Source organism: Microcaecilia unicolor, chromosome 4, assembly GCF_901765095.1.
Source record: "Microcaecilia unicolor chromosome 4, aMicUni1.1, whole genome shotgun sequence".
Taxonomy (NCBI): Eukaryota; Metazoa; Chordata; class Amphibia; order Gymnophiona; family Siphonopidae; genus Microcaecilia; species Microcaecilia unicolor.
The window spans coordinates 360,543,514-360,559,699 of NC_044034.1; the positions used below are offsets into that span (position 1 = coordinate 360,543,514).

At 44.6% G+C, this 16,186-nt stretch overlaps 1 protein-coding gene across 1 annotated transcript in view; it reads right to left on the bottom strand.

Moving 5' to 3' along the window:
* Nucleotides 1–1,085: 1,085 nt before the first annotated feature.
* The window catches only part of ZRSR2 (zinc finger CCCH-type, RNA binding motif and serine/arginine rich 2), a 76,028-nt gene continuing 60,927 nt past the window's right edge, over nt 1,086–16,186 (bottom strand). The window contains exon 12 of the mRNA XM_030202313.1: nt 1,086–1,849. The gene's annotated coding sequence lies outside the window, so the exon portion shown is untranslated. The remainder of the gene's footprint in view (nt 1,850–16,186) is intronic.

Below are 16,186 nucleotides of genomic sequence, written 5' to 3' on the forward strand. Positions count from 1 at the left end.
GGCGGTGATAGTCTGATATGTACAGGCAGGGAGAGGGATCTTGGGGTGATAGGATCTAAAGGTGACAAAACTGTGTGACAAGGCGGTAGCTGTAGCCACAAGGATGCTAGGCTGTATAGAGAGAGGTGTTGATGCCCCTGTACAAGTCATTGGTGAGGCCCCAACTGGATAATTCCAAGTGGGTACACATTATCACAGCTGTGTGAACTTCAACTGGAGGAAACTGTTCCATGAATTGGGGGTGGGGGGCAGTAGAGGCAGCATGGATTCTATTGAGCATTACAAATTCCTCACCCTGTTAAATATATTGCTAAATGTGAAGATGCCCTAGGGGTACAATATTCGCCTAAACATTGGGGAAAAAATGTTTAAAGAATATTTTGTAGGTTTCCATAGCCAGTCAGAAAATGGCTATAAAATGTTTTATCAATGACACTACGCACCTGTGAGTCATAAATTGATCAATGGGTCACATAGTGATCTCTGTTACAGGCAATGTGGTTCACAGGGATCCTTTTTACATATTTCGTGGTCTAGCCCGAAAGCTCAAATTTATTATCAAGTTCAAGATGTTACAGGATCTCATTTGATGAGCAGTATGGTCTCTTGCTTGATGAATATTGGACCCCCAGGATTGCTGGCTCGCCAGAGGAGAGACTAGTGCACCATATTTATATGACAAGTACTTCCTTCAGAATGGAAGCAGCGAGACACTCCTGGCCTCACTCAGATACCGGCTAAGATTTGATGTGTAAAGCTCACAGCATTGCAGCAGTTCCTGAAAATCTGTTGGTCAGTATTTCTTTGGTTTCTTAATAGTTTTTATGGGACTTCTAGTTATCCTTAATTTCTTGATCCACATCCTGCTGGGGAGGGGTGGAATGTGGATCATTTCTGGCTGATGTTTAGTGTGTTATTTGCTGTTATGGAGATTTCTTTTTGTTTGGGGGGGGGGGGGGGGTGAGCTTTTTCTTGTAACATTAAAAAAAAAAAATCACTACCAGAAAAAAAAAGTGATGATTATATATTTCTCCTACAGCATCTACCTAATTAAATTGAAGGAAGATCATTCAACCCAAGCTTGATAATGAATAAAAACATTAATACAAGGGTTTTATTGACATTCTATCATTTCAAAACCATCAAACACAACTCTAGTTAACTGTAGTATCAAACATTTAGATTTTTAAGCTGGGTCAATGGGTGAAAATGAAGTAATTGCACCGTGCTTTTGTAATGCCAAAAAGGAGGATGTGGCAACCACAGGCTGAAAATCATGAATCATGCGCACTTCTTTTCATCCTCAGACATTACGCTTTACATGTGCCTAAGGTACAGGGATTGAATTTAGTTAGGAAAGATACACTATAAATGCAAATTCGGACTGCTTAATTTCTTTAGTCACTCAATAAATTAATCATATAAAATGAACCTTCTACAAATAAATATTAACATGGAGACAAGAAAAAAACCAGCACAGGATTTATGTAAAAATACTTTGTTAAAGGAAAGTGAGCACTTCTGTACATCAAGAGCATCATTCAAACCAGTTTTATACACATTCTTTCAAAATAATTTAGAAGAATATTCCGTTGATTACTGTACATTGGGTTGTGACTGTTTAAAAGGTGAAACCCATTTCTTTTACATATAGATTTACACAATGCTGCATTACTTTGTCATTTACAAAGTTAAAAATAAAACCACTGAACAGTCGCTCTTATGAGCTTTTGCAAAACCAATAGTTGGAAACTGCAGGGTTGCAGGAGAGAATTTTCATAGTGGCGCCCATTGTCTGAAAAAGCTTCAGTTCTTCCTGTGACCACTTCGTTTTCCTCATACACTTCATCTGCAAAAATATTACAGAATATTATTGTCTTGCCAATAACATCAAGTCTCTAAATACAGTTCTGTAGTCCTGATTTTGTTCTAATTATTCATGCATATATCCACGAAAACCATGGTTTGTTTGTTTTTTAGTTTCTGAGATTCCCTTGCATCTAATCAATAGCACCAGGAGTAATGATAAATATTTCCCTTTACGCCGGGGTCCTTTTACAAAGCGGCAGTAAGGGTACACTTGCTAAATTGACACTACCGCCCAGTTAGCATGCCCACCCAGCAGTAATTTCAAAGTTGGCACATGCTGTTTCCTGCGTTGAAAATATTTTTCTATTTACTATCGCAGGGGGCGTTCTCGCGCTAGGTCAGTGGGTGGTGGTTAAGGGCTCAGGCAGTAAAATAGCCATGTTACTTTTAATTTTCGCGCATGGCCATTTACTGCCATTTTAAAAAGTGGGATTTTTCCCCAGATGCGGTAAAAAAAATGGCCCAGCCCTACCGCAGGCCACTTTTTACCACAGCTTAGTAAAAGGACCCCTCTGTTTTTAATCAGAACTTTAAAAAAATAAAAAAAACTTAAAAATTGTTTTTGTCCTTTGAGGCTGCCTTCCACTCAGCTTGTTGGACAGCAATGCCCAACTGGTGCTATTTCAGACTTTCCCCACTTCAGTGTTTCAAACAGTGGGAAATGCTGTACTCTGTGGCCAGTGTTTTCTTTGAGACTAAGAAAGGATTCATTTCAAGCATAATTTTACACAGAGTATATATTTGATTGATGAATCAATTCTCTAAGGATAAAATGTAATTCAGTCTCCAAGCCTTTTCAGACATGTAATTGACTGATAAAGGCGATGGTTACAGTCGGAGGGCTAACACACATAGACAGGTTCACAGATACCCGACATGGTCATAGCGTTCAAGGCTGGGCATGGTAGTTGCTTTGCGGATAAGCAGGATGATTTTGTGGCCCAGTGGTATTTACAATAGTATCTCGCTTATCCAAAATATCTAGGTGACATAGCATCGTTAAGGAGATGCGTGCAGGTTCTCCTCTCCCTCTGGCATTGTGTTTAGTTAAACATAGTAAATGACGGCAGAAAAAGACCTGCACGGTCCATCCAGTCTGCCCAAGAAGATAAATTCATATGTGCAACTTTTTTATTTGTACTATCCTCTTCAGGGCACAGACCGTATAAGTCTGGCCAGCCCTATCCCCGCCTCCCAACCACCAGCTCTGGCACAGACCGTATAAGTCTGCCCAGCACTATCCCTGCCTCCCACCACCGGCTCTGGCACAGACCGTATAAGTCTGCCCAGCACCATCCCTGCCTCCCACCACCGGCTCTGGCACAGACCGTATAAGTCTGCCCAGCACTAGCCCCGCATCCCAACCACCAGCCCCGGCACAGACCGTATAAGTCTGCCCAGCACTAGTCCCGCCTCCCAACCACCAGCCCCGGCACAGACCGTATAAGTCTGCCCAGCACTAGTCCCGCCTCCCAACCACTAGCCCCAGCACAGACCGTATAAGTCTGCCCAGCACTAGTCCCACCTCCCAACCACCAGCCCCGGCACAGACCGTATAAGTCTGCCCAGCACTAGCCCCGCCTCCCACCACCAGCTCTGCCACCCATTCTAGGCTTAGCTCTTGCCTTTTCAGTAATAGCTCAAGGTGAGTTACATTTAGGTACTGTAGGTAACATAGAGGCATATAGAAACCTATGGAACTTTGGAAGGCTAAGTGCTTTGAAAATATGCATCATAGTAACATAGTAGATGACGGCAGAAAAAGACCTGTACGGTCCCATCCAGTCTGCCCAACAAGATAAACTCATATGTGCTACTTTTTGTGTATACCTTACCTTGATTTGTAACTGTCATTTTCAGGGCACAGACCGTAGAAGTCTTGCCCAGCACTAGCCCCGCCTCCCAACCACCAGCCCCGCCTCCCACCACCGGCTCTGGCACAGACCGTATAAGTCTGCCCAGCACTAGCCCCACCTCCCAACCACCAGCCCCGGCACAGACCGTATAAGTCTGCCCAGCACTAGCCCCGCCTCCCAACCACCAGCCCCGGCACAGACCGTAGAAGTCTTGCCCAGCACTAGCCCCGCCTCCCAACCACCAGCCCCGCCTCCCACCACCGGCTCTGGCACAGACCGTATAAGTCTGCCCAGCACTAGCCCCGCCTCCCAACCACCAGCCCCGGCACAGACCGTATAAGTCTGCCCAGCACTAGCCCCGCCTCCCAACCACCAGCCCCGGCACAGACCGTATAAGTCTGCCCAGCACTAGCCCCGCCTCCCAACCACCAGCTCTGCCACCCATTCTAGGCTAAGCTCCTGAGGATCAGTAAAAAGGAGCAGTGCTTGGTAAGATGCTTATAAAAACTCTCATTACTACTTCCTCTTTTGAAACATGCATTCAATATGCCTCATCCACTTTTCCTGTATTGTCCAACTTTTCAATTATCTAACCACCTGTTTATCCCATTCTATGGCAGAAAATCAAGACACTATTGAATTTCTTGTATTTAAAAAAAAAAAACCCCATAATGAATTTAAAGAGTAGTCCTTTGAGGAACAGTACTCACAGCAGAGCTACATCAGGAGCATTTCACTGACTTTTCCTCAGTACACTCACTACTAGCTCAAAAGAACAATTTAACTTTTTGAGAGCTGTGAGATGCTACTGTTGTCTTATGGCTAGAATTATGACAACTAAATCTTTGCAGTTCTTTTCCCACTGCTGGAGAGCATCAAGCTTAGCTTTAGTGCTCCAGTTCCTGAGAATAAATAATGCATTACACCTCTGGGAACACTCCATTATTTATCAATTCTCAATCTTACCAGTTCCCTGATGTAAGCATTTCCGGAAATTGGCACCATGTTGGAACAGCTGCATGGCAGTTTTAGAAAAAAGGAAAAACAGAGATTTGGTCTGCTCCCAAGCTCAGACTAAAATTTCTTCTAGGAAGCTTGAGACACATTAACCAGAAATCCTTTAACATTCATTACACCCCTCTGTCCCACCCACGTCACCATCATCGGTTAAGGGACTGGACACTGAACTCCCAATTGAAAAATGGTAACCCTATAAAACAAAAGCAGTTCTAACTTTTTTAAACATTTTTTTGTGTGTGCTGTTTAAATTCTGATGCTCTTACTCATTAAAATTCATACCGGAGGAACTGAAACAATGATAATAATACCGATATTATCACATTTAATTCCAGTTCCTGGAAAAAAGAACTGCCTTTCTTTGCTAGGCAAAAGTGTTATTTCAGAGTACAGAGAATAATAGGAAATAGTGAAATTAGAAAGACGAGAACCGCATCTGTGGTATCACTCCTGCCAGGAGAAGATTAGTGCCAAGCAGCAGGATGCTTCAGCACCTTCAACAGTCCCAGCATGCATTGTAGGTACCTCGGGGGGAGGGAGACCCTCAAATAAGACACATTCTCACAAAGGCTTATAGCCAGGGTAAGGATGTGGTTGTCATGCACTGGACTCGGTAGCGTAGCCAGAGTTCAATTTTTAGATGGGCCTGCAGGAGGACTGGGTGGGCACAGGCCTCGCATTCCCCCCCCCCCCCCCCCCCCCCGAGACAGCCCCCTGCACATGGTCAGTTCTGCTCATTTTTACTGACCTGAAGCGCCGTTCTCCCTCCAGCACCGGCGATTCCCATAGCCAGCCTTCTGCCAGCGCGTCGTCGGAGCCTCTTCTCAGGCGCGTCCTGCCTACTCTGCAACTTCCTGTTTTCCGCAGGAAGTTGCAGAGTAGGCGGGACGCGCCTGAGAAGAGGCTCCGACGATGCGCGCTGGGAGAAGGCTGGCTATGGGAATCGCCGGTGCTGGAGGGAGAACGGTGCTTCAGGGCAGTAAAAGTCAGCAGACCATACGGATGGGGAGAGCGGGCAAAAGAGGCTGGGCCTGGGCCCGTCCAGGCCCACCCGTGGCTACGCCCCTGACTGGACTGTTTACTTATCTTCAAACTCTCTTCTTCTGCCTCCCCTTCCACCACCTTTTTCTCCACTCACCCCCCCTGTGAAGCCCTCTCGCCATGTTTTCTGCAGCTAGATATTATGTCCTCTGTGCCACTGGGAAATCAGCCCACCAGCTATGAATATCCAACTCACATTTGAAAAACTGGGATTTTCAAAAGTCCCATACAGTCATGGTCAAAAATTTGAGACCAAGAAGTTTTCAACTGTATAACACTGGGTTCTTGATTACTAAAATTGTTTTGGGCTACTCTGGGCTATAGTCTTTTTTTGGTTGGTTTGTTTTGCCTAAATATTTATTTTTGTTTCAGCCATCTTTTTAATAGATCTCACGTAGAAGGTAAGAATTTGGTGGTTTTTCCACAATTGCATGTTGGATTTTACATTCCTGCATCCTAAGTATGTGTCACCGTATAATATTCTTATTTGTATAATCAAACTTTTATCGTCAGTGTGGTATATATCATTCAGTGTAAAAAATGTAACGAAGGATGCTATATTGGAGAAACAGGCCAGATGCTTAAGACAAGATTCAATTTACATAGACATCATATGAACAATACTGCTGCCAGTAGGGTTCCCACGCCTGTTGGTCAACATTTTACAGGACCAGGACACTGTACCAGTGACTTCACAGTGAGAATCCTGAAAGGTAACTTTAAAACCATACAAGAACGTAAGACCTTTGAAGTCAGAATGATTGAATATTTTAACACCCAACAGAAAGGACTTAACAAGGATCTGGGGTTCCTAGCCCATTATAAACCATAAAGCTGTATTTCTCTGTTGATCACCCCACCCCTCACCTATCCACACCCACCCTGTTAGAATATCAATGATATGCTTTGATGTCCCCATGCATACCTCCTACCCACCCCCATCCTCCCACCCTGTCAGACTGTCATAGTAATGCTTGAATGTTTTCACTTATATACACTGTCAGCTAGCACATTTGCTTATTTCCGATCTGACGAAGAAGGGCAACCTTCGAAAGCTAATCAAGAAATGTATTAAGTTATGTCCAATTAAAAAGGTATCATCTTATTTTCTTTTCCATGTTTTATTTTGTTTGATTTCTATTGATAACCTTAAGAGTGGACTAACACGGCTACCACACTCCTCTATCGTCAGTGTAAGAATAGTCATAGCTATGAGTGATAATAGAGGTTTAATGATCTATTAGACCATGTGGTATTAGTGTTGTTCAATTAAGTTGACTGTAACAGATTCATAAAAATTTGATGCTGAATTGAGTAAAAAAAAAATCTGTTGTGTTAAAGAAAAAAAACGGAATATACGTTATTTCGTTTACAAGGTGCAACAAACTAAAAATCTAAGGCGTGTATATAACGTTTACTTATAAGATACCATACATATTTGGTGTCTTTGGTTTGATTTGCTTCAGGTTTTCACTTGCGTACAGCAGCATGGTACGTGAGAAAGAGCTTACCCCAGAGAAATGTGCACAGATCGTAATTCTGTACAAAGAAAACACACCAATAAGAGCAACTGCAAAAGCTGAAAGTCGTTCATTCAACACTCATATCAACGGGTAGATGAAACAAAGAGCTGAACAGTTTTCAGTCTCGAGTACGCTCAGGTCAACCAAGAGCTGCGGATGTATGAATGGCCAAAGTGATCATACAGGCAGCTAAACATTCCCCAAAAGCAGCATCAATTAGATTGTAAGCTCTTTGAGCAGGGACTGTCTTTCTTCTATGTTTGTGCAGCGCTGCGTATGCCTTGTAGCGCTATAGAAACGCTAAATAGTAGTAGTAGTAGTTATCAGAGCCAGAATTGCAGGTAATCCACTAACGAAACCAAGGCACAGGACAATACACAGATTACTTGACGCTGGATTTCAATCTTTATCGGACTACTCAAAAATATCAAGAATGGCTCATTTTCTGTCACAAGTACAAGCAGTGGACAGCAAATTGATGGGAGTGAATTATGTTTTCAGATGAAAACACTTTCACTCAGTTCTACAGACACAGGAGACCTTTAAATCGGAGACATAACCTGAGGTATGTTACACCCATAATGAAACAAGCACTAAAGGTTATCAGGATCTGGCCGGCTATGGATTATGTCGAAGAATACCAAAATCAACAGAATTATTTGAATGTTTTGGAGGAAAAACTTCCAAACCTTGTGCTAATGCACAATATAACCCATTTCCAACAGGATACTGCACTGTGCCATGAATTCAAGCTGTTAAGGCATAGCTAGCTTGTGAAAGATACAGCTGTTAGAGCCTTGGCCGGGCAACAGCCCAGATTTGAAAATGTGTGGCCTGTTATGAAGCAGTTAAGTGGCCATATGCAATCCAACATCTGAGGTAGACCTTACACACTGGATCAAAGCTGTGCGGACTCAGGATAACTCCAGAAAACTGGCCAGATGAATACCAGAACACATACAGTTATTAACAACAAAGGACATCACTGTAAATACTGATATTCAGAAGAAAATCTGTAGCTTTAAAATCTTGATTTGTTTCATGTGTATCAGTCATGGGGGTGGTGGTGGTTGCAAACGTTTGGCCATGACTGCAGCTATAATATACAAAGGGTTCAAATGTAAGAATGTTACTCCCCTTCACCAAACGATCCCACCCTCGCAACCTACATGGAGCGAACGGCCCAATCTTTAATTTGTACCATCCATTTTGAATTCAATCACACCGGACTCGGTAACAACCTCTCCGGAACTATGTAAGCCACACTGAGCCTACGAATAGTTGGGAACTGAGTTCGATTCCCACTTCAGGCACAGGCAGCTCCTTGTGACTCTGGGCAAGTCACTTAACCCTCCATTGCCCCATGTAAGCCGCATTGAGCCTGCCATGAGTGGGAAAGAGCGGGGTACAAATGTAACAAAAATAAAATAGATACTATTGGAGATTCTACATGGAATGTTGCTACTATTGGAGATTCTACATGGAATGTTGCTACTATTGGAGATCCTGAGGCTTGGTTTCTTTAGTGGATTACCTCCAATTCTGGCTCTGATAACTCTTGATGCTGCTTTTGGGGAATGTTTAGCTGCCTGTATGATCACTTTGGCCATTCATACATCCGCAGCTCTTGGTTGACCTGAGCGTACTCGAGACTGAAAACTGTTCAGCTCTTTGTTTCATCTACCCGTTGATATGAGTGTTGAATGAACGACTTTCAGCTTTTGCAGTTGCTCTTATTGGTGTCTTTTCTTTGTACAGAATTACGATCTGTGCACATTTCTCTGGGGTAAGCTCTTTCTCACGTACCATGCTGCCGTACGCAAGTGAAAACCTGAAGCAAATCAAACAAATAAATAAATATCAAGTTTATTCCTTCTTGGCCACATATCTCCACAAGTGTGTGTCTCTCTTTCCTGCCTTTCACTTTTTAATAATAAAGCCAGCCTAGAAGAAGGTCGGTAGGAGGATTGTAAAATTAATAAAATGAAAAAGAACATTTTATTTTTGTTACTCTCCAGTTGCTTATGCCGCCGCATCCATATATTAAGGACAGATCACAATTGTCATCACGGGTTTTGGCTTAGTTCATGTAGCTTGCAAGCATGCATGTTCACAAACTTCGAATACATGTTGCTTAAAGCAAATAAATGAATATAATTTAATTAATTTTTTTTTTTTTGTTACATTTGTACCCTGTGCTTTCCCACTCATGGCAGGCTCAATGCAGCTTACATGGGGCAATGGAGGGTTAAGTGACTTGCCCAGAGTCACAAGGAGCTGCCTGTGCCTCAAGTAGGAATTGAACTCAGTTCCTCAGGACCAAAGTCCACCACCCTAACCACTAGGCCACTCCTCCACTGTTGCTACTATTTGAGATTCTACATGGAATGTTGCTATTCCACTAGAAGTCGGCCCTTGCAGATCATCAATGTGGCCGCGCAGGCTTCTGCTTCTGTGAGTCTGACGTCCTGCACGTACGTGCAGGACGTCAGACTCACAGAAACAGAAGCCTGCGCAGCCTTCTACATGGAATGTTGCTAGTGGAATAGCAACATTCCATGTAGAATCTCCAATAGTAGCAACATTCCATGTAGAATCTCCAATAGTATCTATTTTATTTTTGTTACATTTGTACCCTGCGCTTTCCCACTCATGGCAGGCTCAATGCGGCTTACATGGGGCAATGGAGGGTTAAGTGACTTGCCCAGAGTCACAAGGAGCTGCCTGTGCCAGGAATCGAACTCAGTTCCTCAGGACCAAAGTACACCACCCTAACCACTAGGCCACTCCTCCACTGTTGCTACTAGTTGAGATTCTACATGGAATGTTGCTATTCCACTAGCAACATTCCATGTAGAAGTCGGCCCTTGCAGATCACCAATGTGGCCGCGCAGGCTTCTGCTTCTGTGAGTCTGACGTGCAGGACGTCAGACTCACAGAAACAGAAGCCTGCGCAGCCTTCTACATGGAATGTTGCTAGTGGAATAGCAACATTCCACGTAGAATCTCCAATAGTATCTATTTTATTTTTGTTACATTTGTACCCTGCGCTTTCCCACTCATGGCAGGCTCAATGCGGCTTAGGCAATGGAGGGTTAAGTGACTTGCCCAGAGGTCACAAGGAGCTGTCTGTGCCTGAAGTGGGAATCGAACTTTTGCTTGAACTGTTGTCTGAACCATTTCAAAATTGCAAAAATTACCCAAAACAGACAAAATAATCAACTAGCATTAACAGCCATCTCATTTCAAAATACAAAAGTGCAATCAGTTTTGTTTTTAATTATATTTCTTTGCTTAGAGACTAGTACTTAAAAGCATCACAGTATTAATCTGCAGTCAAAATGATAAATCTAACTAAATCAGTCTTGACAAGCCGCTCCTCAATGGAACTTCAGGCAAACGTCAATAGAAGTAAAGCAGGAATAAACCATTAACTAATCAGGAAAAGAGGCTTTTATAAACAGGGGGTGTGGCCTTAAAAAAAAGCACAAAAATCTGCATGCCCCTTCATTCAGGACATGGAGAAACGGGGCATGAACATTACATAAAGAGAAGCACAGATACCCCAAATTATCCTCTTTTCTAGAAAAATCAATGCTTTGTAACTAACAGCAAGGCTGAACAAGTTTGTGGTGGTATCCTTAATTTGTTTTGTTTTTTTCCGTACTTTCAGATTTGGTACCTTGTTATGCCTGCCTGAGTGTGGACAACTTCCGACTCTCACGCCATGGCAATGGGAATGAGTATTATATGACAACAGTACTAGGTGTAACTTGATCACATGATTATATAAAGCCTTAACTGATCCGTGTAAAACTGAGAATCATTTATGCACATCTAAGTGGGAAGAAATAAAATACTTTTTGGACAAATATTTGGGAGCACATTTTAAAGGGTTTTCTCTTGTCTCTAATTTCCACACCAATCAGAATATAATGGTCATAACACAATACTTATACTCCACTCAGGCGTCAAGTACAGAGCACTTCCGAGGACATGGATTACTGAGACCAAGTCAGCATGGCTTTTGTGTGGGGAAATCTTGCCTGACCAATTTACTTCAATTCTTTGAAGGAGTAAACAAACATGTGGACAAAGGGGAGCCGGCTGGTATTGTGTATCTGGATTTTCAAAAGGCGTTTGACAAGCTACCTCATGAAAGGCTACAGAGGAAATTGGAGGGTCATGGGATAGGAGGAAATGTCCTATTGTGGCAGGGCCGTGCCTAGGGTCTCTGGTGCCCCCCTGCAGACTATTGGTTGGCGCCCCCCCCTCTCTCTTGGCAAAGGACAGCTCTCACTCTGTTCACTTCCTGGGCAGATTTCTTAACAGAAGCTGATCATCCAATCAGAGAGCTCTATTTGAATGCAGATTAACATACAGACACTCATGGGAATGTTTAGTGAAAAACACCGGACTAATTTGCATATGATTTAAACAAATCTGAGCATATGACAACCAAGTACAGACTCCCAGCACCTGAATTCTGCAATTAGATTTAAGGCAAATTCTTTTAAAACTTATTTTTAGCAGTTTTAAAATTTCAGGTTCTCTTTAATTTGAATGCTGTTTCAAGCTCTGAAACTCACCCTGACTGAGGAGCTAGCCCCAAACCGAAGCATAAATAGCAATCTGGTTGTATTCTCATGTAACTTGAAGAGCGTGCCTGCCTCAATTAATACTGCTCCTTTGCATGAAAAGGGGAGGGCAGCGGAGATAGGAGAATCACAAGTTCAGGTGAAAGATTTTAAGATTTTGCAAGTGAGCAGACGGACGGACGGCAGGGCAGTGGCGCCCCTCGAAGGCAAGCGCCCCCCTGCGGCGCTTACCTCCCTTACCGCATCAGCACGGCCCTGTATTGTGGATTAAAAACTGGTTGAAGGATAGGAAACAGAGAGTGGGGTTAAATGGGCAGTATTCACAATGGAGAATGCAAAACATTTACCAGTCTTATCCAGTCAAGATGATCATAAAACTGGGAGTCAGTTTTTTTCACTGACTTCAACTATAAACTGTAGATTGGAGAATAGACGATAATTTAACAGTACAATGGAGTCTGCTTTTCAGTTCTTAAGGGGGGTGACGAATAAATGCCGTCTTTCAAACCAGTACACATGATGTGATGTAAGGAAGGAAGTTGGGGGGGGGGGGAGAGGATGACACAGTAAATCAAGTTAATCTATGCAGAAGATAAGCGAGTGGAGCCTGAAGGCCGTGTCTGTGGCCAACGGGACAGGACACATCAAGTCGTTAATCTGCACGGTTGGGCAAAGATACCACAAAATGTACGGTATACTACCCTCAACCCCAATTCACAAGGGAACTGGCTCTATGACTCCCAGCCATAATGAGTGTGTGGTATCAGCTACTGCTGCACCACAAGGCACCAGAAACAAGACCTTCCAGCTTCAGGGCACAGACATGCTGAATCACATCGGGGACCCACTCTGGTAAAAAAAAAAAGACAGACCGCCTCCTACCAGGCAGATCCACTACAATTTACTGGGTTCCCTTGACTCCTGCAGAGGATGAAACACCATCTTCCTGGGTTCTCAAAACACCACAAAAAGGTCTGATTCTCATAGAACCTGCCCATTGAAGAGGGGAAAGCTGACGAAGTCTTCATACCTGATTGGAACTTGCTCTAGTCTCTCAGATGGGCACTACTCGAGGAAGCTTTAACAGCAGGGCCAATTCTCAGACAAATTTGAGGCCTGGTCTCTGCTAAGTCTTTGATTAGCTTCTCTAGGCCCTCCCTAAAAACTAGCCTGCATCTAAAGGGTAGCTTATTCAGTTGCAGTTCAGAGGCTCAGTCCACAGACCAACTGTGAGACCATGGCCACCTTGTCATAGTGGTGGAGTAGCCTGATGGTTAGCATAGTGGGTTGAGAACTGGGGGAATTGGGTTCAATTCCCACTGTGGCTCCTTGTGACCCTGGGCAAGTCACTTAATCCTCTAGTGCCCCAGGTACAAAACTTAGATTGTGAGCCCACTAGGGACAGGCACAATACAATACCTGTATTATATGTACATGTAACATGTAAACTGCTTTGGTTGTATCACAGAAAGGCGGTATATCAAAAATCAAACATGCACACTACCATTGTGGAGGCTACTGAACTAATCTGTATTAATTCATACAGTAAGCCCACCAAGAAAGCTGCTCTAACTCCAAAAAGGCTGACTCCTGACAACTATTGGTACAGTAGGTCCAAATTCTCTGGAAGCAGGGTATAAAGCCTCACCTCAATTCTACAGACCCATTTCAAGACTACTTCTGGAGCCTTCCATTCAGAGGACTACCTTCCCTCAGGGTTTTTTATAGAGTGGAAAGGATCTGACGGTTTGTGGAGATCCATCAAGATAGGACCCGCCCCCCCCAATCAACTCTTCGGGCGCAAGCTCCCTCATAAACAAGGATGACATCACTAAGCACTGGAAGAAAACTGCTTTTATCCTTGGCCAGCTCCCACTCTTCCAGGAAGTCTATCAAGGGGACATGCCCCTTCATCATCCTCATCTGTTTCCAAGACTTTTGCCCAAAAGAAAGCAGGAACAGAGTCACCAATGATGACCTCACTGACCAGCCTGGGCATTTAGGAACCCTCTTCCCTACTGTCATTACATAAGGACCTGGGACCCCCTAAAGCAGGCCCCTAACTAACCCTTCTAGGGAAGTGTGCCTAGCGCCTTTTGGAGCCAGGTGGTGATCTTCTGTAGGAGCCCTTGGCCCTAACACAGAGGAAGCTCCTTCCAAGGAGGCCTCTATTCGTTGCTTTGAACTGCCAGTTTGCACTGGAGTTTCCACTACTGTGGTCTGTGCAGGTTGAGCTTCCACTTCCTGCCACATGACAGACGTTAGGGACAGCACCAAAATAGCAGTGGTTCCCGCCGGCACATAAACCGCAGCTGGAGAGGAGTCCGAAGCGCCAGTTGAATCAGTGAGAACATCCCCTGCTAACGATGAGGCCATGTCTGTTATCACAAACTGGGCAAAGAGAGTGGGCTGTGGTACTCACCCTATAGCTCCTATACACAACACATCTCTTCTCCAATCCGGCAATAGAGAAACCGACAATGCATGGAATCCTTTTCATACTTACCTCAACTCTGGAAGAGCCTCTGCCATCTATAATGCAGGTACCAAATACAGAGAGTCTATACCACAAAAGTTCAACAGAAAAAAAAAAATCTGGGGGGGGGGGGGGGGGGGGGGGGGGTTGAAGAGGGAAATAAGCACTCAAATGTGGATACTTATCATGCCTGACAGAGCCCATCTGAAGTCCCTTCCAGGACCTGTTTTTGCCTCACCAAGGTCGAGACCCACAGGTCAGGAGCAGGGACTGAACAGTCAGCGAAAAGGTCCACAGACTGATCCCTGAGAGCTTCAACCAGCCACAGGCTATAGATCGCACCCACAGGAGTCAGGCCTTCACAGAAGGAAGAAAAATTCACTGCACCAGTCCACTCTGCATCCATCTGCTGGAAGCTGAGAATACTGACAATTTCCAGTGATGGACCATTCCTTATGCTACTGAAGTCCTCACTGGAAAGTTCCAAGTTCTCTGCCTCCATCCAGGGCCACCAAGAGACTGAGCCGGACCTAGGGCAAGGCCGTCCCCGGGTCCCCGCCGCACCCCCCCCCCCCCCCCATCGCTGCTGCTGTCGCCTCCCTCTCCTGCTCCCTACCCTCAGCTCCCTCGACAGCCCCCTGCATTTAAATCTCTAAGTCGGCAGCACAGCGCCAGTGAGCAGCACCTCACGTCTGTGTGAAAGCAGCAGACCGCCTCAGCCCTTCCCTCACTGCGTCCCACTTTCGTCTGATGTAACTTCCTATTTCCGTGAGGGTGGGGTAGAGTGAGAGAAGGCCAGAGGTGATCTGCCGCTTTCACACAGACGCGAGACACTGCTCGCTGGTGCTGCGTTGTAGAAATAGATTTTTTTTTTTTTTAAATGCAAGGGGCCCGGTGGCAGACGAGGGCTGTCGAGGGAGCTGAGGGTAGGAAGGTGGAGACTGGGGACTGCGGCGCCGGAGGCCTAGGAGCAAGAGAGGGAAAGAGACCCCGGCGCCGGGCCCCCCTTGGAGGCCCAGGCCCGGGGAATTTTGCCCCCCCCCCCCCCCGGCAGCCCTGCCTCCATCTGTTGATAGGAGAACATAACCCACTATACTGGAATGCAGGGGCGTAGCCAGAGAACAGATTTTGGGTGGGCCTAGGCAAGAATTGGATGGGCACCAAGTGTTCTCCCCCCTCCAAAAAAAAAAAAAAATCTCAGCTGGTGGGAAAACGCTTCTTTCCACCTTGGCAGCAGTATTGCACTGAAAACTGAGCATGCGCAGGTGCCAGTGTCATGGAGAGTAGCGTTTTCGTTACCATCAGGGGGAAATCTTCAGCTGGCAGAGCTTGGGATTCCCACCAGTTACCACTAAACATGTGCTACTGTTGGGTGGGCCTGAGCCATAAATGGGTGGGCCCTGGCCCACCCAAGCCCACCTGTGGCTACACCACTGCTGGAATGATCTACAGAACAAGGAATGTGAGGTTTTTTTACATCAATACCTATACTTGTCCTTCACTGAAAATGTCCCTGTGTTATGTTCAGAGCCTGTTTGAAGCAAACAAACAGACACTTGTTAAAGTTTATGGCCCATTACTAGGGCTAAGCAAGTCTGTCTATGGTCTGTGAGAAAACCAAGACACAAGCTAGCTAATTGCTCTACTAGATCAAAAAAGGGAATGTTAGGTATACAAAGCTGATTGATGTACAAAACCAGACAGCTCTATACACTGTTTACAGATTAATTGCACACAAGATTTCAATGAATCATTTTACTGTATGCATATTTATAATTCATCTTCTCTGTATTAGCCTCACTGTAA